Below are 22,352 nucleotides of genomic sequence, written 5' to 3' on the forward strand. Positions count from 1 at the left end.
TGCCACCTGCGGGGGCTGGGAGCAGAGGAGCCGGGAGGCTGAGACACAGGAGCACGTGGAGCGCAGGCTGGCTGCAGCGAGTGACATCACAAGTCTTTGTATGTGATCGTTGTCTACAGTTTCAGTCGGTGACTTCTCTTTGTTTTAAGCATAGTTTAAAGTGGTTTTAAATTTCCACATAGAAGTTTTGTTCCCCTGATTTTTATTAATATTGTGTTGTAATTAGAGAATACCGTCTTTACTATTTACTGTTTGGACTTCGCTGAGGATTTTCTTTGTGGCCTAACAGTTTTTGTGAGTATTCATGGGCAATTGAATCCTTTTTAGGATATTTAGGATATTTAATTGGATATATTATCAATCAGATCTACCTTATCAACTATATAACTAAGGTTTCCATAATTATTTTTTATTTACTTGATCTCTCATAGATTGAGAAACAAAGACTAAGTAATTTTATCAAGTTCTCGTTAGTAAATGGTAATGTTCTTTAGGGAAGGGCAAAACCGAATTCAGGCAGTTTGACTTCAGAACTTCTACTCTTAACTATCATATCATGTTGACTTTCGTGGGTGTTCATTAGATTTTTCTCTGTGTGGCATCACTGGGGCGTCAAGCCATTCGGTAGGAGGAAGAGAGATCTCCCAGGGAAAATCAGTAAAAAGGATTGTGAGGACATGGGATTTTGTGAAGCAATTTAGCAAGGTATCCAGGAAGTCAGGTAATCTCTGAAGAGCTGAGGAATTGTGCAAAATATAACACAACTAGAGAGAAAGGATCCGTAAATTAATGGAATATTGGTCAGTGAAATTGCCAAGGGTGTGGCACACTTAGCAAGGTTGCAGTGTGGTGGGGCAGGGGAGATGCAGTTAAAGTGGGGATTGTAAATGGCTCATGTTGAGCAACAGAGTGATTAGGGACAAGCTCCACCAACAATCTGTGAGAGGGTTCTGATAGTGAGATAGTCACCTCTTACAGACCTCCCAACCTCTGACTGGGGAGGAAGATATGAGCTCTGAGTCAGGAGACTCCACCCACCAGACCATTGCAGGGGTAAGATACAAATAGGGAAGGACCGAGTTGTTTGCCTGTGAAAGGGAGGTGACAGCTCCATTGTGGTGGAGGGTGGGGTAATGAGTAGCTCTCTACTGGCAAGACTTTCAGCTCCTAAGAAAGGAGAAAGATACCCGTGCTGAGGAAACTAGTTTGTTCACTAGCAGAAACGAGCTCACCTTAAGGAAGTCCTCTGGTATTATGTCTAAAAGAGGACACAAACCAGAGCAGTATAGTTACAAGGAAAAATTACTGCCTGCTTATCTTTAGGACTGAGAAGTAGACAGAATATTTGTTCTCGGGGCGCCTGGGTGGCTCAGTTGGTTAAAAGTCTGTCCACACCTCAAGTCATGGTCCCAGGGTCCTGGGATCGAGCCCCACAATGCACTCTCTGCTCAGCGGAGAGCCTGCTTCTCCCTCTCCCTCTGCCTGTCACTCCCCCTGCTTGTGCTCTCTCTCTCTCTCTCATAAATAAATAAATAAATAAATAAATAAATAAATATTTTAAGATTTTATTTATTAATTTGACAGAGAGAGAGAGAGAAAGAGCACAAGCAGGGAGAGAAAGAAACAGGCTCCCCACTGAGCAAGGAGGCTGATGTGGGATTTGATCCCAGGACCTTGGGATCATGACCTGAGCTGTAGGTAGACGCTTAACTGAACCACCCAGGCACCCCAATAAATAAAATCTTAAAAAAAAAAAAAGAATATTTGTTCTCTACAAGTTAGTTTCCCAAGCTCATAAGAAAAGGCCTTTCGTCTTTGCTCACGAGGACAGACAATGCAAAACTCTACCCATATGCTAGTAGAGAAATGGAAGTGTTGTAAAACTACTTTCTTAGGTATCTGACAGTTTTGGGTTGGGGAAGATGAGATTAGGTCTGTTTGAGAGGCTTGGTTTCTTAGACACCAAGTTATTTGGACCGTGGAAAAGGAATTCCATATCTGCCCTCATACCTACACCCTCCTGCCTCATATTCTGGAAGAGAAATACGGAGAGGTGGAACAGCTGATTACTTGAAATTGTCCATTCTCAAGCAAGGAAGAGAAGATGTGGAATTATATCAGGCCAGATATGAAGTTGGCCGTGGAGGAGGGGGAGAGGCTGATGGGGCTCTCACACATCCCGCAGCAAGCCTCTGGAGGAAGATGACGGGCAAGCAGCAGGTGTCAAAGGTAAGAAATCCCATATCAGCCTGTGGTAGATACTGTCCATCTGTAGGTGAAGACAAGGTGAGCAATTGGGTAACTAGCAACTGAGAACAGCATATCCTGGTATCTTTCCTTAAGGAAAGCTCTACTCTGGGGCAAAGAAAGGGAACTTGGGGAGCTTGATCAAGTGAGGGGCATAGTGTGGCTTCTAGGGAAAGGAAAAATAAGGAGACTCCAATTCTGCGGGACAGTCACTCTGAGAGTTGAAGAAGTTACCCAAAACTAACAAAAGCCAGTTATAGCACACCAACCAAAGAAAAGGCCCTCAAGTCGTACCTGGGGTTTCTTGTTAGGAAAAACTGATCCTGGGGTGTCTCAGTAAGATAGAATAGGGTTTGTGTTTGCGCTGGTTGGTTCTAAGAAGGGACGGGTTGTTAACCTTGCTTGCAACTGCTGTGGAGTCTTCAATGTGTTTTGTTAGCAACATAGCTCTGTTGCCCCAAGTCCTGTTGAAAACCTTGTTTATCACAGTCTAACGGCTGGCGGAGCTGCGCTGCGCTTTCTCAGGCTCCAATTAGATTAAAGGTCCTGGTTGGGGAAAGTAATTTGGCCGAGCAGAAGGCCAGGGAAAAGCCTCAGTAGGGTTGTATCTAGAGGAGCCCTCGAGGAAAAAGTCCATGAAAGCAGACCAAGGGGAACCACGGCTTATGTAGAGGCCGGAGGCCGCCCGGCGTAGCTGAAGCTACTTCCTGCACTCCCATGGATACTTGACTCTGGGAGGAGATTTTGGCACGTGGGAAGAGAATAACAAAATCACATTAAGTGTAAGATACCATGTACTTCCCCTTCCTGTTGTGGTTGGCTTTGCTAGAACACACCTTGAGGAATTTGGCTTTGACTTGTAAGCAGTTTTCTTCTTACGCAAGCGAAGTTAGAGACAATACACTATTTACTATAAGCTTCCTTTGTTCTGAAAAAGCAACAGGGTTGGACAGATTGAGTTTTGTAATATAAGCCAAAGATGTTCTCTAAAATGGGAAGAGTTGAGACACTGTGAATCCAGAAATCTAAAGTGTTCGTGGGACCCTGTAATACACCATGTGTGTGTATGCGTGTGCGTGTGTGACTTGTGACTCCACTCAACTTCTTTCTTCTTTTTTGAGAAGCCTTTTTTTAGGTTTAGATCACAGGAACAGGAGGAGGGACACACCCAACAGCTGTAGAAGCAGGAAACATCTACTCTAAAACTGAAGAACAAAAACATGAAAATTGAGAGTGTTTGCACATATTTTGTTCCAACTAACTTTCTTTAAAAAGCCCACATTTCATCTGTGTATGATGGGGAATGGGGATGCTTGGTTCTCTTTGCGCAGTGTCCCCAGCATAACTTAAGCAGTTCTATCTTTGCAAATTTACTGTTTCCTTCGGAGAGTATTTCTTTTCTAGATCACATTCCAGGGCATTAGGAGCTAAATCCCCATCAGGGGATGATGTTCGCCTCATGCTGAAGGAGGGTCTGTGAAGAGGAACAGGCCTGAGCTTGGCTGAAGCCAAATTAACTAAATTACTGATGAGAGCATTTAGAACTAAAAAATAAAGATGGTACAGAATGTGAAAAATACAGGTTGTCCTTGTTTTTCATAATTTATTTGGTTATGTAAAAGTAAATGAGCTACTTGTATCTCTGATGGGGATGCTGACTCCCACCTTTATGACAGGCCAGCTGCCTTATAAGGGGAAGATGAGTAGTGTCCAGTTTTCAGGGGACAGCGTCTCTTTCAAGAAAGTGAAACCTAGATAGGAAATAGAAACTTAGTCCACGGGGGATCTTGTCTTTCTCTCTGAGTTTTGTTTGGGAACTATATTGGAAATAAGGTAGACATGTTTGAGAGACTACTGATTGCTAGGGGAAGACCACCCCCACCCATCTGAAGGCAAGGGCTATACGCTGCAAATGATTCACTGATATTTTGTAAATCAGACTATATATTCTTTTTTATATTCATCACCTTTTTGTCCCCTTTGGTCCAGTCTTTCTCAAAATACGGTATTTAGACTACCTACACTAGAATCACCTGGCAGTTGTTAAAAATAAAAATTCCTAGTCCCGTAGAGTACGGGCACACCTCGGAGATATTGTGGATTCTGTCCCAGTCACCCCAATAAAGTCACTACTGCATTAAAGAACGTCGGATAAATGTTTTGGTTTCCCACTGCATATAAAAGTCATGTTTACACTATACTGTAGTGTTTTAAGTGTACAATAGCATTATGTCTGGAAACAACGTACATATCTTAATTTAAAAATACTTTATTGTTAAAAACAAATAAAGCTAACCATCACCTGAGCTTTCAGCAAGTCATGCTCTTTTTGTGGGTGGAGGGTCTTGCCTCCGTGTTGATAACTGTTGATTCATTAGGAAGGTGGTTGCTGAAGGTTGAGGTAGCCATGGCAATTTCTTAAAATAAGACAACAATGAAGTTTACCGCATCAACTGACTCTTCCTTTCATGAATGATTTCTCTGTAGCATGAACACTTTTGACAGCATTTTATCCACAGCGGAACTTCTTTACAAATGAGGGTCAATCCTCTCAAACCCCGTCACTACTTTACCAACTAAGTTTATGGAATATTCTAAGTCCTCTGTTGTCATTTCAACAATGCTCGCAGCATCTTCACCAGGAGTAGATTCCACCTGAAGGAACCATTTCTTTGTTCGTCCGTCAGAAGCAGCCCCTCCTCCACTAAAGCTTTATGATGAGATTGCAGCCATTCGGTCATATCTTCAGGCTCCACTTCTAATTCTGGTTCTCTTGCTGTTTCCACCACATCTGCAGTGACTTCCTCCACTGAAGTCTGGAACCCCTCAAGGTTCCCCACAGAGGTGGAATCAACTTCTTCCACACTCCTGGTAATGTGGATATTTTGACCCCATGAATCACAAATGTTCTTAATGGCATCTACGATAATGAATCTTTTCCAGAAGACTTCCCACTGACTTTGTGCCCAGATCCATCAAAGGAATCACTGTCTGTGGAGGCTACTGCCCTATGGCATGTGTTTCTTCAATAATAACATTTGAGTTGAAATTACTCCTTGATCCATGAGCTGCCAAATGGATTTCGTGTTAGCAGGCAGGAAAGCAACATACATCTAATTGCCTATCTCCACCAGAGCTCTCGGGTCACCAGGTGCATTATTAGTAAGTACTTTTTTGAAAGGCATCTTTTTTTCTGAGCAGGGGGTCTCAACAGGGGGTTTAAAAGATCCAGTAAGCCATGTCGTAAACAGATGTGCTGTCATCCTGGCTTTGTTGCTCCACTTACAGAGCCAACGCATGGTAAATTTAGCATAATTTTTTTAAATTAATTTATTTATTTGATTGAGAGAGAGCATGAGTGGGAGGAGAGGCAGAGGAAGAGGGAGAAAATCCTCAAGCAGACTCCCCACTGAGTACAGAGCCCAACACAGGGCCTAATCCCAGAACCCCAAGATCATGACCCAAGCTGAAATCAAGAGTCAGAAGCTTGACTTATTTCACTCAGCATTATCTCCTCCAGTGCCGTCCATGTTGCAGCAAATGTTGAGAAATCATTCTTTTTCATAGCTGAGTAATATTCCATTGTATATATGGACCCAAATAAGTCAAGCAGAGAAAGACAATTATCATATGGTTTCTCTCATCTATGGGACATAAGAACTAGGAAGATCGGTAGGAGAAGAATGGGATAAAGAAAGGGGGGTAAACAGAAGGGGGAATGAACCATGAGAGACTGTGGACTCTGAGAAACAAACTGAGGGCTTCAGAGGGGAATGGGATAGGCTGGTGATGGGTAGTAAGGAGGGCATGTATTGCATGGTGCACTGGGTGTTATATGCAACTAATGAATCATGGAACTTTCCATAAAAAACCAGGGATGTATTGTATGGTGACTAACATAATATAATAAAAAAATATTATTATAGGAAAAAAAAGAGTCAGAAGCTTAACCAACTGAGCCACCCAGCTGCCCTAATTTAGCGTGATTCTTAAGAGCCGGAGAATGTTCAGAATAGTAAACGAGCATTGACTTCAACTTAAAGTCACCAGCTGCAGTAGCTCTAATAGGAGAGTCAGCTGGTCCTTTGGAGCTTTGAAACCAGGATTGTCTTCTTCTGTGAAAGTCCTAGACGGCATCTTCTTCCAATAGAAGGCTATTTTGTCTACACTGAAAATCTGTGTTTTAGGGTAGCCATCCTCATTGATGATCCAAGCTAGAGCTTCTGGGTCACTGGCTGCAGCTTCTCCATCAGCACTTGCTGCTTCACCTCGCACTTTGATGTCATGGAGGCGGCTTCTTTCCTTAAACCTCATGAACCCCCCTCTGCCAGCTTCAGACTTTTCTTCTGCAGCTTCCTCACCTTTCTCAGTCTTCATAGAATTAAAGAGAGTTAGGCTTTGCACTGGGTTAGGCTTTGGCTTAAGGGAATGTTGTGGCTGGTTTGATCCTCTATCCAGACCACTCATACTTTCTCCATTATCAGCAATAAGGCTGCTTAGCTTCCTTATCACTTATGTGTTCACTGGGTGAGTGCTTTGAATTTCATTCAAGAATTTTTGCTTTGCACTCATAACATGGCTAAACGATGCAAGAGGCCTAGCTTTTGGCCTGTCTCATCTTTCAACATGCCTTCCTCACTATGCTTGTTTCTAGCTTTTGATTTCAGGGGAGAGATGTGAGACTCCTCCTTTCCCTTGAACACTCAGACTCCATTGTAGGGTAATAAATTGGCCTAATTTTAATATTGTTGTGTCTAAGGGAATAAGAAGGCCCAAGGAAAGGGAAGGAGACAGTGGAACGCTGGTGGATGTAGCAGTCGGAACGCACACAGCATTTGCCCCATAAGTTTGCCCTGTTAAGCAGGTACAGTTCATGGTGCCCCAAAGTAATTATAATAGTAACATCAAAGATCACTCATCACAGATCTCCGTAACAAATATGATAATAATGAAAAAGTTTGAAATACTGCAAGAATTACCTAAACGTGACACAGAGACACAAAGTGAGCAAATGCTGTTGGAAAATGGCACCAACAGACTTGCTCTGTGTAGGGATGACACAAATCTTCAATTTGTAAACAACAGCAACAACAAACCACAGTATCTGTGAAATGCAATCAAGTGAAGCATGATAAGATGAAGTATGCCTACACTTGACTCATTTAAAATATCTCAGCATGGAATCTAGGAATCTGTATCTTAAACACCCCTTACAGGGGTTTTTTCTTATGCATACTAAAGTCTGATCACCCCAGCAGGATCTCAGCCGTGCTGCCAGCAATTAAGGAGAAGATCTGTGTTCATGACAGTGATAGCATTTTAAAGAGGGAACTGGTGGTGAAAACAGCATAAAGAGATTCCCAAGTGGAAGACTGGAGCTTCACTATCTAGCTTTTTTATAGAGCCTGTGTGTAAATTCACCTTCTACTGCCAATTGAGAAGACTTTAGTTTGTTATTGCCGGAGATGGTAATTTCCTGTAGACTTTGACTCTTTCTTTGTAGAAAAGCTTATAAATACCTTATCTTTGATTTGCCACCAGATGAAGCCTGAAACTTCCAAGTTGGGCTGTTGTTAAATCTTTACGAAGGTGGTTTTCTTTGAGTCAGACCATATCTTTCTGCAACAATTGGCGTAGGATCTGTCTTGGGTGTTCGGCTCTATCTTCTCCAAGAACTACAATGAATCCTCACCAACATTTTATTTGGAGCCAGAGTCAAAGGTTGGAAATGAATGACCTGGCTGCTTTGTGGCCTCACAGGACCTCTGAGATACCCGAGTGCTCACAGAGGACTGATGGGAGCCTCAGAAACAACGAATACTTCCTCCTTTAATATTTTCTCGCTGCCTCACTTACCTGCCATGCCCAACCTACCGTGTGCTTACACGCTGTCAGTCCCATTCTTCCGGCCTCCTCTCTTTTCCTCTGCATGAGTTATGTCATTACTAATCTATAAAAGCAAAACTTATACTTTGTGCTGCTTCCTATATGATTAAGCATATCACCCACTATAGTTAGAAGCAAAATTAAACCATTTTGCACTATTAGATAAACAAAATAGTAGGGTCATCCTGACTTGTTCTGGTATCCAGACTAAGAAACCCTGGGAAATTTCCTGTAAACCTGGATTCCCTAAAAAAGTTGGGTTTTTTCCCCCACAATGAACATGCTAATTGAATTTGGTACCCTTGATAATTTTACCTTTCTTTCCCTGTAAGTGTGTTTTGAATTTGGTGAGCCAGTCTTTTTGGCTTCCTCAGAAAGTCTGACACCCTCGCACGGATGATAAGTAAAGTTTGTCCTTCCTTTCCTAAATTTGACGGAATCCTCAGTCTTCCTTTGGGGCTCCCTTCCAGCTCCTTCTATTGTGCCCTCCAGAAACCCTTCCATTGCACTAAGATCACTTATATTTCTCCCCATTTCAGTAAAAGCATCATTAGCCAGCCAGTGGCCTGAACCCAAAACCTAATAGTCATTTGTGACCGCTAGCTCCCCCCACTCCCTTCTCTTATATCCTAAAAGTCTTTCATACTAGTTCATAACTCAACCATGACCTTATTTATTTATTTAGGTATGAGAGTTTTTATGTTTTAATCTGTTGCTATTTGAAAACATCTTTACTGAGATATATAATTCAAATACCATAAAATTCACCCATTTAATGTGTACAATTCAATGGTTGCATGTATATTCCCAGAGTTGTGCAACCACAGTCTAACCTTAGATATTTTTATCATCCCAAAAAGAAATCAGCACCCTTTAGCCGTTAACTGTAGTCTCTCACTTGGGTTCCCTTAACAGCCTCCAACAAGTTATTGGTTTAAGCACTTGTGTCCCATTCTCCATACTACAGTCAGAGAGAACTTTCTTTTTTTTTTTTTTTTAAGATTTTATTTATTTATTCGACAGAGGTAGAGACAGCCAGCGAGAGAGGGAACACAAGCAGGGGGAGCGGGAGAGGAAGAAGCAGGCTCATAGCGGAGGAGCCCGATGTGGAGCTCGATCCCATAACACCGGGATCACGCCCTGAGCCAAAGGCAGACGCTTAACTGCTGTGCCACCCAGGCGCCCCAGAGAGAACTTTCTAAAGTGCAAATCTAAGTGCACCTTATCCTAGATTAAAAACCTTCAATAGTTCCTTATTCCTATTGTCGTCCTGACACAGTACAAAACATTTAAGTTGAATTTAGGGCCTTTAGGAACTAACCCTTTTTCTTAATTCAGGGATAAATAATATTTTAGAATCATCTGGGAGCCACGTGGGACTTCAGAAAACTGACAAACCCCATGAATATGTATGCAAGAGTTGATATGTGCTCGGATATGTTCTCCTCCTCTCCTGGAGAAAAGATGATAAATTGCATTAGATTTTCCAAGGTTTAGATTATCTAGAAGAGCAGATTAATTATATATAGTTTTACTCATCTTATAGTTTCGTATTGATTGTACTTTTATTTTATGTGTGGAGTGGGAGACACAATCACATTTTCAGAGTTCGAGGTTTCTAGAAGATCATTCTGGCCTGGGGTGTGTCGAGGGCTTACGCAGCCCAGGGCACAGAAGTTTTCCTTGGGGGAATAAAGTCTAAAGTGAGCCTTGTTAGTTAAACTAAGTGCGTGCGGAGTTGGTTGGTAGAGGAGGACAGAGCTGGGAAGGGCCACAGAAAGGCGAAAGTCATCTATTGGAGGGGGAATGGAATGCCAGCACCACAGTGCGTCTGAACTATAATTATATCCTGGGTGTGAGACGGGGGACCCTTTTTTATTCATCTTTGAACCCCCAGTGCTTGGCACACAATAGGGATAGGATTGGCAGCAAGTGCCAAATGGATTAACAAACAAATGAATACTTCTGATAAGGCGTCACAGTTATTTATGTTTCTGTGCCTGTTTGATTCCTCTCTGACTCATTAATCTGACATGAAGTATTTGTTGAATTGCCCTCAGTTGCATAGCTAGATAGAGGCTAGGCTTGGCGCTTGGGAGCACACGCTTTACTCATAGCTCACTCCTCTTGTCCCTACCACCATGCCGACTCTTTCATGCTGTACAAGTAAACAAATGGACCACCTCTGAGACTTCTCGGAGGCTCACAAACCACAATTTCTTTTGTGATAATTAGTTTCATTTCTTCTCAGTTAGCCACATGTCTTATGGGTAAGCAACATTTTTCTGAAGCTGTGAATTTCAAATATCCAAACCCTTGTATTTAGGTAAATACAGATGTTTTCTCTAATGGATGTAAGAGAGCACAGTAAGTGTGTACTCTTGACTCTGCCATGGTGCCTAATGTCTGTTGTGGGACTCTAATGTCTTAATGGAACTGAGTCATCTGAAGAAAAGCTTGATGTGCTTGCCAATATAGTACTTTGCCTCCAATTTCTAGTTGATCAAAATAAAGTTTATTAAAACTGAAGCTTTCAGGGAAAAAACACCAGATTTTGCCTAAATTTTAAACAATGCTGACAAATATTAGAATTTATTTTGAATTAGATGTATTATTCTTACCAGAGTATAAGTTTTCAAAACAATGACACACCTTCACATTTTAGCACTAAGTTCTACAGTTTCAGAGGATTTCAGGAACATTTGATACTTGGTGTGGATATATGTAGAGATAATCTAGAGAATTGTATTAATGAAAAAATGGTTCGGTTCACGATATCATATGAATCCCAGATGAGTTCATCCAAGTGTATACGTGTTTAGGCTTCCGAGTCAAACAAATTTGGATTTTAGTCCCAGCGCTGTCAATTACTAGCCATATGACCTTGGGCAAGCGGTTTTTCTTTATGTCTCAGTATAGAATAATATCTATCCAACAGAATTAATTGAAATAAGTGCCTCATTTAACTCAATAATGGCAGTTATTATGACAACATTCACAGTAAGGATATCAGTCTGCAATGTATCAATTGTGGTTTTTAGTTGCAAGGAACAAAACCCATCTCTGGCTCTTGTAAAAGCAGACACAATATTTTTGACTAGGAATCTATGTAGCTTGTGGGTTTCCTGGGAGGCTGACACATCCGACTTGAGAGCTACATAGCTGAAAGCATAGGGAGAATGAAGAACTGCTTCCGTGAGAACCCCATTGCCAGCTGCCCCTTGCACAGTGGACACAGATCTACCCTGGGCTAAGGGGGCCTCTGTTGCCTCCACTAGCTGGATGCTCTGGTTGCTGCCCCATTAATGTCTGATGGGACACATGAGTGCATCGCAGAGGCCTGGAGGACTAGAACAAAGAGTTTCTGGCATTTACAGCCACACCTTCAGTCAGAGATGTGCTCTGTCTGGCACCTACATTTATATGATGGGGTATCCTCCAAACATAGGAGATTGAGAGGCTGAGTAGCCAAAAATACACAAGCATGCACTATCCTTCTCAGGGAGCCACGCATTTTAGAGATTGCCTTGACTCCTCTCTTTTTCCCATACTCCACATCCAATCCGTTAGTAAATCTGTCAGCTTCACCTTCAGAATATATCCCGAACCTGACCACTGCACCTCAGGTCCACCACCACCAGCCTAGATCAAGCCCTTATTATTGCTTGCCTGGATTATTGAATCAGCCTCCAGTCGTTCAGCCCCTTACAGTCTATTTTCAACAGAGCAGTCAGAGTAGTTCTCCTAAGAAATATGTCAGGGGGCACCTGGGTGGCTCAGATGGTTGAGCGTCTGCCTTCGGCTCAGATCATTATCTCCGGATCCTGGGATTGAGCCCCAGGCTGGGCTCCCTGCTCAAAGGGGAGTTTGCTTCTCCCTCTGCCTCTCCATCCCCACTTGAGCTCTCTGTCTCTCTCTCAAATGAATAAAAATCTTTAGAAAATTTTGACTTAAAAATATATGTCAGAGCATATCATTCCTTTGCTCTAAGTCCTCCAATACTTTCCCTTTTGTTCAGGGTGAATGCCAAAATCATCATAGTGACCTAAAAGGCCCTTTCCATTAGTCCCTCTCTCCCCCATTCATCTCTCTATTATTATTATTATTATTCTCACCCTCTATTGCTCTATCACAATGCCAACCATGTTCAAAACTCAGGGGCTTTGCACTTGTTTTTCCTTCTGCCAGGAACATTTGTCTCATTGATCTTTACAACTTGCTCCTTTATTTCCTTCAGCTTTCTTCTCAAATATCACCTTATCAGAAAATGTTCTCTGGCTATTATAAAAAATTGTGACCCTCTGCCCCCTAGGACTCCTATCCTTTTAAATTTTTCTCCATAGCACATTAATCACCATCTGACATTCTGTATATTTCATTGTGAAATTGTTTCTGCCTCCCCGTATTGAATATGAGCACCATGAAGACAGGAAATTGATTTGTATCCTCAACATCTCGTTGGAACACAATAAATATTTGATGAATGAATGATAATAGATTTTTCATTATCACTTTATTTATCTTCTAAATAAGGTACCATAAGGTACCCTACTTACTTTACAAAATGTACAAAATAGTGTCTGCACAAAATGTCATCCGTCCTTTACACTGTTGCCAGAGTGGTGTTTTTAGGATGGATCTTATTATGACACTCACGCATATATCATTTTTCTCTTGCTTCTGACTGCTGTTAGGTGTTTCTCAATTTGGGGTATGAGAGGATGGAAAAATCACAGGATAAAGTAATGCATCATTCTAGTCCAGAGGGTCAATTCTACTTTTAACATTTGAGGGAGAAAATTTGCAGTTTTATTCCGTTTAAAAATTTTGCCTCACGCATGTTTACATACAAACAGAATCAAGTTTTTCCATTTAGTTCAGTTGGTAAAAATCATGAAAATCCAGGAAGGAAAAAATTTGCATAAGCAGTGAGTGATTAGAAAATTTATTTCTTCTGTGTTGTTAGGTAACCTTGTCTATTTGTGCTGTAATCGAATCAGAATGCCTGGGGTAGTTAAGAACAATATGAAAAAGGATTTTCGGGCATCTCATAATGAGCTTGATGTGGAGGCAGATAACACCTTTCCAAGCACAACTAAGTGTTTAGTAGTAAGTAATACCACCCAATTTTAAAAGCTTATACTGTGCTCATTAAATTTTAAAGTAACCTTAAAAAGCTTATACTGTACCCATTAAATTTTAAAGTAAGTAATACCAGTCAATTTTAAAAGCTTATACTGTACTTATTAAACTATGGGTTTTGTTACTGTAGAAATGGCAGTTGACTATAATCTCAAGTGTCTTTTTTTTTTTAAAGATTGTATTTATTTATTTGACAGAGCACGAGAGAGAGCACAAGCAGGGGGAGCGGCAGGCAGAGGGAGAAGCAGGCTCCCCACTGAGCAAGGAGCCCGATGTGGGACTCGATCCCAGGGTTCTGGAATCATGACCTGAACCAAAGGCCTCCTCTTAACCAGCTGAGTCACCCAGGCGTCCCTCAAGTGTCTCTTATGTGAGAAAACACTAAGCAAAAAGAGGAACATCAACACTCTTAAAAACCAACTCCATGACTCCCCTGAAGAAGAATGAGGTGGTTTGCTCTATAGGACATCAAACCACAATAAAGCTAGATTATTAAGGCAGTGCAATATTACCTGAGAGGAAGAAAAATAACCAATACGACACATTAGAAAACCTGGGAACGGAAGCATGCATTCGGTTACATGGGACACAGCAAGGAAAAGATAGGCTGAGTATCCTATAAACAATGCTCAATGATGCAGAAAAAAGAATGGCACTGGTTCCTTTGTCGGTACAATACAAATCAACTCCATACAAATTAGAGGAAAAAACTTCAAATGGAAAATATTTAAACTTTAAGAATAAAATTTGAGAAAGCATTGGAAGTAGAGGAATTTTTTAAAGGAGACCAGAAAGCACTAACCATAATGGAAATAATTAAGATATTCAATCATATTAATTTTGTTTACTTATTTGTCAGAAAGAGGAAGAGAGAGAGCCCAAGGAGGCAGAGCAACAGGCAGAGGGAGAAGGAGTCTCCCAGCTGAGCAGGGAGTCCCAATGTGGGGCTTGATCCCAGGACCCTGAGATCATGACCTGAGCCGAAGGCAGATGCTTAACCAGCTGAGCCACCAATTCAATCATATTAAGATCAAGTACTACTGCTCATTAAAAGATCTCCCAAAGAAGGGAAAATACGAGCCACGAACAGAGGAAAGATGTTAAGAAGACATATAACCAGCCAAGGGTTAGTAGCCACTGTATAGAGAGAACTCCTACAAGTCAACGGGAAAAGTCAAACCATAGAAAAAATGGGTGCTCGGCATGAAGAGGCATTTCACAGAAGTGGAAGCACAACTAGGGAGTACACATAGGGAAGGGTGCTCAGTCTCATTTATAAGGAGGGGAATGCAAATTACAGCCACGATGATAAACTATTTCACATTCGCCAGACTGGCAAACATTTTTTAAGGTAAAAAACATTCCCAAGTGTTGACAAGGAAATGGAACAGCAGGAACTTTTCTATAATGCTGAAAAAAAATTGACATTATGCGGTAAGTTTATAAGTACACATACTCTGACCCTGGATATATACCCTACACAATATATCCATTGCGTAAGAACACCAGAATATAACACACAAATATTCATAGAAGCCTGATTTTTAAAAAGCAAAAACAAACAAGAAACCCCAATCCTGGAAATAATTAAAATGTCCATTGAGGGATGCCTGGGTGGCTCAGTCGGTTAAGCATCTGCCTTCCTCAGGTCATGATCCCAGGGTCCTGGGATCAAGCCCCGCATCCAGCTCCCTGCTCAGCTCCCACCCTCTTCTCCCACTCCCTCTGCTGTTCCCCCTGCTTGTGCTCTCTCACTCTGTCTCTCTCAATAAATAAACAAAATCTTAAAAAAAAAAAACAACAACCAAAAAAGTCCATTGAGTCCATCCTACTGCCCGGCACCTGCTGGTGGTGCGACGGTTATCGCATTCTGTCTGTCGGGGCCCCAGGGGCTCTGGAGGTCACAATGTTGGGCCCCAATGGGGACCTGGGCATGCCTGTGGAAGGCGGGGACGACGGCTCCAGGGATGCAGAGTACACTACCGTCAGCTCCACGTTGGACCAGATCAGCTCCTGTGTGGACTACCTGGAGGAGAAGAAGGACCACCTCCACACGCGGCTCCGGGAGCTGCTTGAATCCAACTGGCCTTGAGTGCCAGCAGCAGCTATGGGAGGCTCCTAGCGATGCCAGCTGCTAGGCTGTGGGAGCCCCCAACCAGCCCCAAACCTGCCTTTTTCTTAAGTTGGGGGGTGGCTACGATGAAGGATAGTTGGAAGAAAGGCAGGCAAGGACAAGGAGGTCCCTGTCCTATGAGGAAATCACCCTTAAAATGATTTTACGCAATCAAACAGTTAATTTAAAAATTTTAAGGTGTTTCATTCAAAGTTAATTCTTTAAGTGACATGGAAATTAAAGCTAATGTATCAGGAGAAAGTTGACAAAGGCCTATATGGCTAGAGATATATTCTGAGATATTAACATATTTTAATATTCTTTTTCCTTCTTTGATTTTCCCTTCACCAACTCCACCAACTCCTTACCCCCATTCAAAATATAGCAGGCTGTGTGCTTTCTTGCCCCAGGAGAACTTTGTCACAGACTATTACTTTGGTAGCCCCCGATGATCCATTTCTCCCCTATTCTTGCCTGTGGTATAGTCCCTTCCCATTAATTTAGGATGGCCCTCTGACCTACTTTAACCAATAGGGTGTGGCAGAAGTAATGCTGTTCCCGTCCTAAACCTTAAGAAGTTGTGCAAGCTTCCACATTTGTGCTCTAGGGGGAGTCAGCCGCTAGTCTGACTACCCTGACACCACCTCTGTGAGAATCCCAACCAAGCCAAGAGGAAGGGTTGAAAAAGACATCTGAGGGCCCTGCCCAACAACCCCAGTGGAACTCTCAGCCAACAGCCAGCACCAACTGACCAGCTACGTGAGTAAAGCATCCTGGAAGTGACTCCTCTGAGAACTGCCCAAGCTGATAGCACCAGGAGCAGAGAAATCCGGTTCTACCAAGCCCTGCCAGAATCACAGAATCATGAACAAATACAGAAAAAGATTATTGTTTTAAGCCACTAGGTTTTGAGGTAATTGGTTATACATCAATAGATCACCGAAACAAGATACAGAGTAAAAAAGACACTTTGGTCCCAGGAACTTATTTTTTTTCTAAAAGCCTAAGCTCTTAGAAGAATGCAGAGGCTTTTGGAGAGGGCATAAAAATGAATGAAGGACTTATAGTCATTGATAGAGTACCTTGAAGAAAGATGAAGAGAGATGGATTAAAATTAAAAAAGAGATTTCCTCTGGGCTGGTAAGAAGAGATGGTACTCCCAAGCCTCCTAAGTAGCTATATAGTGCCTCTGAGCAGATGGGATCAAGAGAAGCCTTGTAAGTGATTCCCATGTCCCAGGTGGCACGAAAGCAACAGGAAGCCACCAGATCTAAAGAGGCCACGTTGACAAGGATAAGCTGCTCTCCCCACTACTCAGAACTTGGAACTTGTTAAAACTGGCAACAGAAGGAAACCCAAGATATTTCCTACCAATCTGGTAGATTGGGGCTTAGAGTCATAAACTGTATTACAGTTAAGTATTTTTAGCTAGCAAAGTCTGAACTCAGATCACTAACATCGTCCTTACCTAACATCGTCCTTACCAAAAGAAATGTATTTAAAAAAAATTTTTTTTGAGGGGCACCTAGGTGGCTCAGTTGGTTAAGTGTCCAACTCTTGATTTTGGCTCAGATCATGATCTCAGGGTCATAAGATTGAGCCATACATCAGGCTCCCAGCTGGGTGTGGAGCCTACTTAAGATTTTCTCCCTCCCTCTCCACCTGCCCCTCCCACCGCCCCCCTGCACTCGTGAGTGCTTGCTCTCTAAAAAAAAATTTTTTTTTAGAAGATAGGAGTACTCAAAAACTCACTTTCCTTGCTCTTTATTTTCTTTCTTTTCAAATTTAAATTCAATTAATTAACATATAGTATATTATTAGTTTCAGAGGTAGAATTCAGTGATTCATCAGTCTTATATAATACCCAGTGCTCATTACATCATGTGCCCTCCTTAATGTCCAATACCCAGTTACCCCATCCCCATACCCCCCTTGCTCTTTATTTTCTTGGTATTTTTATTTGAGGAGAATTTAACTTCATCAGCAAATCGTAACAACCCTGTATTTCCCCACCCCCTTCTTTCTGGCAACTCTCCTTGATCTGTAATAGTTGATCAACCTGGTCTCAACACAGTTACACAGATAACAGCACTAACCCCCAAATCAGCAGGGATTTCTGTAAGCTTCCCTCTATTGTGGGGACCACTCAGGAGTTCGGCTATGTGACTAGCTTTGAGTAATGACATCAACAAACATAATGCAAGCAGAGCTTTGATAGGCACTTCACATTAGAACTTTTTCTTTTGAAATTCTGTGACCGCCAAATAAGAAAACCAAGCTATCCTATTAGAGATGCCTAATAGAGGAGAAGGAGTTTCGGTTCTCAATAGCCTCAGCTGCCAGCCATGTGAATGAGACCATCATGGACCATTCAGCCCCACTCAAGCTGCCAAGTGACTGCTGCTGTATATATGACTTCAAGTGAGACTTAGCAGAGCTGCCCAGGAAAGCTCAGCCCAAATTTCAGAATCATGAGCAAACACATGGCTTCTGTTTGAAGCCACTAAGTTTTTTAAAATAGAAAACTATTTACTGGCCGCTGTTCACCAATATTTACAATAAAATAAGCAATACACAGTTGGGTAACATTCTGATTACTACAAAGTTACTGTTGTTCTGGACTTCTGCTGAACCAGTAACACAAATCTGAAAAGACTGAGCCTGCATGTAAGGAATGGTTTGGGTAAAGAAAAAAACCCCACACAAATCAATAGTTTAAACTACAGAAGTTTATTTGCTCATTTATGCTAGCAGGTCTGAAACAGCAACATTTCTAATCATCTGATTGGTTTCATGAACAAAGACTTCCCATGAATCATGATCTTTTGGTCAATATAGCACAAGAGTTTCAACCTTTTGTAAAGGAATGGTTCTCTAGAAGGAACTTTGAATGCCCATTTAACTAAGCCTTGTTTGGATTATTAAAATAGCATTTTTTTTAGTCTTCTCCTCTGAGTGGGGAGGTTATTGGGAGCGGTAAAATTTTTCCTTCCAGGGAGTTTTGCAAATAAACTGTTGCATTAAAATAATTATAGATATAGATAGGAATTGTGATAAGTCTACTTTAAATTGTCCAATAAAATCGTTTTTATTTAAATTGTCCACTTAATTACAGAGTCATCTGTTTGCTTGAAGGTTTACGGCTTCAGGAAAATTTTCAATTTCCCTTGAGGTAGTCTATTTCTTGCTTTGCTCAGAAAGATGGCATCCCAGAAACAACATGGACTTACCCATGATTGTGAAATGCCACTTTTGTTTTGGTGAATGCAAAAAAGACAAAAACAGAAACCCAACAACAACCATTTATACTTGTATAAATAAACAAACAAAAAACCCAGAATGTTCCTTAGCCATTATAGGTTAAACGTAAGTTCTGACTGAGTTATGACTATGGAAATTTTTTCTAACATTTAGAAAAACTGCTCTTTAATGAGAGAGAGAGAATAATCTACCATGGTATCATATGTTCTTTTCTGATAAATGAAGTAACTACGGTAAGTTTTTATTTGTCCAAAGTAACCAGTCCTATTGACGCAAAAAACAAAAACAACACTTCCTTTGATACTACTCAAAATGAACAGATTAAATTTGATTTTCATTAGAATATAGTTATTCACATAAGTCATAGAACCAAGACATACATACATATATGTGTATATATATATATATATATATGAAAGAGGCTGTTCAGATTGCCATACTGGCACATAAGACTGATTCAGACTTGACCTTTAAAAAGATACTATCAACGCTTCCACCAATAGTTTCCCATAATATTGTAGTACACTTCTCTGGCAGTTTTCTCTCTCTCCTCTTGGCAATTATCTTGAAATCTCTTCTAAAGGTATCTTGAAATTCTTCTAAAGATATGAAAAGAGTTTCTGTTTGTATCCACATATCTATACAATTTGGAATTACTGTACAGAGAAATGAGACATTGCCCTGATGAACTGGACCTAGTCTCAATTTGATGAAATGGTAAGGCAATTCATTTTACCCATTAACTAAGAATTTTACCCAATTTGTATTTTTCTTGAGCCATTTAAATCAAAGACTATTACATAATGGGATAGAAGGAAAAGGTCACATGAATTTGAGAGGTAAAACATGAAACATCAAAGAAATCCCATTGGAGTCAGAGGTTACTTTGGTCTGCCTTTCNNNNTACTTCTCCCTTCGGGAACAGGAATGGCATTTGGCCACAACTTGCCTCTTGCCAATTTATCCTTTACCATCTACTGCTCCATTCTCCCCACTTCCAGCCCTAATTATGTACCCCAGACATGACATGCCTTCACACTCTTGTTCCTACTGTGTTCTACCTTGAATATCATACATGTCTAGCCACTTTCCTCCCCCAAGATTCTGGAACATCTTTATATGGACAAGCAAATTTAAGTTTCTAACATACACAAATGATAAGAATCTATAAAATTAACCATGAAGGTCTTTTCAAACCTAGTAAAACAGAAAATATACTAAATAATTACCCAGACTTTTGGAGAATCGAAAAAATCCCTTAGTCAGCCTACCTTGGGCTTAGCAAATTTACATGTCACTCTCAGGTACAAAATATTCACTAGGTATTTTTAAGAAATGGAAGGTAAATGATTAGACGAGTCCTCTCAATAATGACACTTTTATTTGTTGAGTTAGGGCACTATGCACCCATGGTAAGGATATTTAATGAAACGCTATAATAAAGGCTTTTACCGAAAGAGTACTATATGAAGCATTTTGCTAAAATCACCTAGCTTAATCCTTTGGTGTAGGTGTTCTAATTCACAATTTTTAGCAACATGGCAACAGCGGTGGAGGTAAGGTCAAGTGGGAAGGTTTAAACACGGAGACACTTCGGGACCCTCGGAGGCCCCCTGAGGGAGGCCACGGTGACGTCACAGCATCTCGGTTCGGACGTTCTCAGGGACAAGCTTTGTCTCAGTGGCCCACACTGGAGCCCACATAAAATCACTAGCAAATGAGGTAGAAGAGGCGGCGCAGGGTGTCCGGGCCTCTGTTTTCTCCGCGTGGGGACACACGAGCCCGCTACGGAGGAAATCCCACCCAGCGAGGCCAGCAGGCCTGACGCTTCCCGCCGCCGCAGTCCCGCGACCCGGGCGCAGAGGCAGCATCCCTGGCCTGGGCACCACCGCCGCGGCGCCGGGAGCTCGAGGCCAGGCAGACTCGGTCGGGGGTCACGTTGAAGCTGGAAGGTACCAGGACCCTCTAGGCTGGCACAAAACCACCACTCCGAAGACACCCGCCGCGGGTCTCGGTACTAGCTCTCCCTCCTAGGCTTTGGGTCTTCCTCCAAGGGCGCAGGCGCCCGCAAGGAACCGCGTTTCCCTCGCAACTTCTCGAGGGCCAAAGGGGCGGGCCCTGGGCGGCAGGCGCTGAAGCCCCGCCCCGCCCGCGCGGCCTGCTGGATCTCGCCCCGCCTCCTCTGCACCGGGGTCGGCCCTTCTTCCTTCTGCGCCACAGACCGGGGCGGTGGCCTTCAGTGCGGGCTCGAGCTGCGAGGTTCGCGTGGAGGCGGCGGGCGCAGGTTCGAAGAGGGCGCTGCGCGCCCCCTTCTCCCCGGGAGCGACGGGCCGCGGAAGTGACGTGTGCAAGAGCAGGAGCTCGTTTGAATCGGTTCCCGGGTGATCCTCGCGCTTACCGCTGCTCGGCCGTCGCCTCCGCAGCTGAGGGAGGAGCTGCAGCGCGCTGGGCTAGAGGCCTCGCACCGCCCCGGGGGCTTGAGCTGAGAGCGCCGCGCGGAGTGTGCACCTCGGCCTTGAGCGCGCCCGCGGTAGACGCCGGCGCTGCGGTTTTTTCTCCTTTCCCCCAATATGGCAGCGGCGGGCGGCGGCGGGCCCTCGGTGGGGCCCGGAGAGGACGGCGGAGGCGACGGCTGCAGGACGGTGTACTTGTTTGACCGGCGCGAGGAGGAGTCCGAGCTCGGGGACCGGGTGCTGCAGGTCGAGGAGCGCTCGGACTACGCAAGGTTCCGCGCCTCTGTGTGTCAGGTACGCGAAGGGGCCAAGGAGGGATGCGCGGGTAGAGTTGGGTTGGGAGGGTGACGAGACACTCAAGTTGCTCACGAAGGGCAATAAACCTGTCACCTGGCGCTAGTTCTACGGCCTTGGCTTCTGTCTCCCGGGTGCCCGCCATGCCTGTGGCCCGGCGGCTGGAAGCTTTGGGCCGGTCCCAGGCTCGGCCTGGGAGTGCAGAGCCAGCATCTCCGTGGGCCTCCCCCTGCCCTTTTAGGGGGTCGGGGTGGGGGTGGTTCCCGCTGCCTAGGATTTCATACCTCGGGTTTAATTGGCCCGTGGCGACCTTAGTACTCTAAGGCCTTAGTACTCTAAACTCATCTTCCAGTAGGGAAAGCCACTTGTGTCTCTTCATGTGGAACTTTTTTAAAATTACGAGCGTAGAGTTAGAACCCGATGGCTGTGTTAGGAGTGTTAAGATGGTGCAGAGTTCTGAAATTTCTGGAGTCGATTGAACTCAGGTTCATTAAATGATACTATAATTTCCCGGGTCGTCCTGTCAAGGAGGTTTGTAGGCCCGCCCTGGCGGGGTCCTTCCGTGGTGAAAACATTTGTCCCAGTGAGCTTCGCAGGTGGAAGCTGCCCTTCTGGTTTTCTGAACCCGAGCCCATGAGAGTTTTAGAACTAACTCGAGAGGTGTCTGTGGGTAGCTGTGGAACACCAAAGAAGGGTGTGTATGCCTGAGTACATGTATGTGTATGTGTGAGATAGATAAATGTGTGAATATATATATTTGTGTTATATGTATCTCCACTGTATTAGTTTGCATTAAAAATTAATGACTACGTAGGAAAAGCTACTTTAAACTGTGAAGAGTTTTATAGGTAGGAGGTGGAGGTGGTGCCTGAGCTTTAAAGAAGGGATATAGTCCTGTGCAGCGTTAACCACGTAAAGTTCTTTTTAAACTACAAAGAACACTTAGCTTCCAGGGA

The 22,352-nt window shown here is 43.0% G+C and overlaps 1 protein-coding gene, 1 long non-coding RNA gene and 1 pseudogene across 2 annotated transcripts in view; all 3 read left to right on the forward strand.

Annotated features, from left to right (window-relative positions):
- Positions 1-1,823: 1,823 nt before the first annotated feature.
- Positions 1,824-14,035, forward strand: LOC121103268. Its single transcript, XR_005835425.1, has 3 exons — positions 1,824-2,229; positions 4,735-5,409; positions 13,473-14,035. It is a non-coding gene; the product is annotated as an uncharacterized LOC121103268 (long non-coding RNA).
- A 1,146-nt stretch (positions 14,036-15,181) lies between these two features.
- On the forward strand, positions 15,182-15,413 carry LOC103664689 (annotated as a pseudogene).
- A 4,607-nt stretch (positions 15,414-20,020) lies between these two features.
- The window catches only part of SMCHD1 (structural maintenance of chromosomes flexible hinge domain containing 1), a 160,941-nt gene continuing 158,609 nt past the window's right edge, over positions 20,021-22,352 (forward strand). Inside the window, exon 1 of the mRNA XM_040632687.1 lies at positions 20,021-20,205. The gene's annotated coding sequence lies outside the window, so the exon portion shown is untranslated. The remainder of the gene's footprint in view (positions 20,206-22,352) is intronic.

Source organism: Ursus maritimus, unplaced genomic scaffold, assembly GCF_017311325.1.
Source record: "Ursus maritimus isolate PB19 unplaced genomic scaffold, ASM1731132v1 scaffold_18, whole genome shotgun sequence".
Taxonomy (NCBI): domain Eukaryota; kingdom Metazoa; phylum Chordata; class Mammalia; order Carnivora; family Ursidae; genus Ursus; species Ursus maritimus.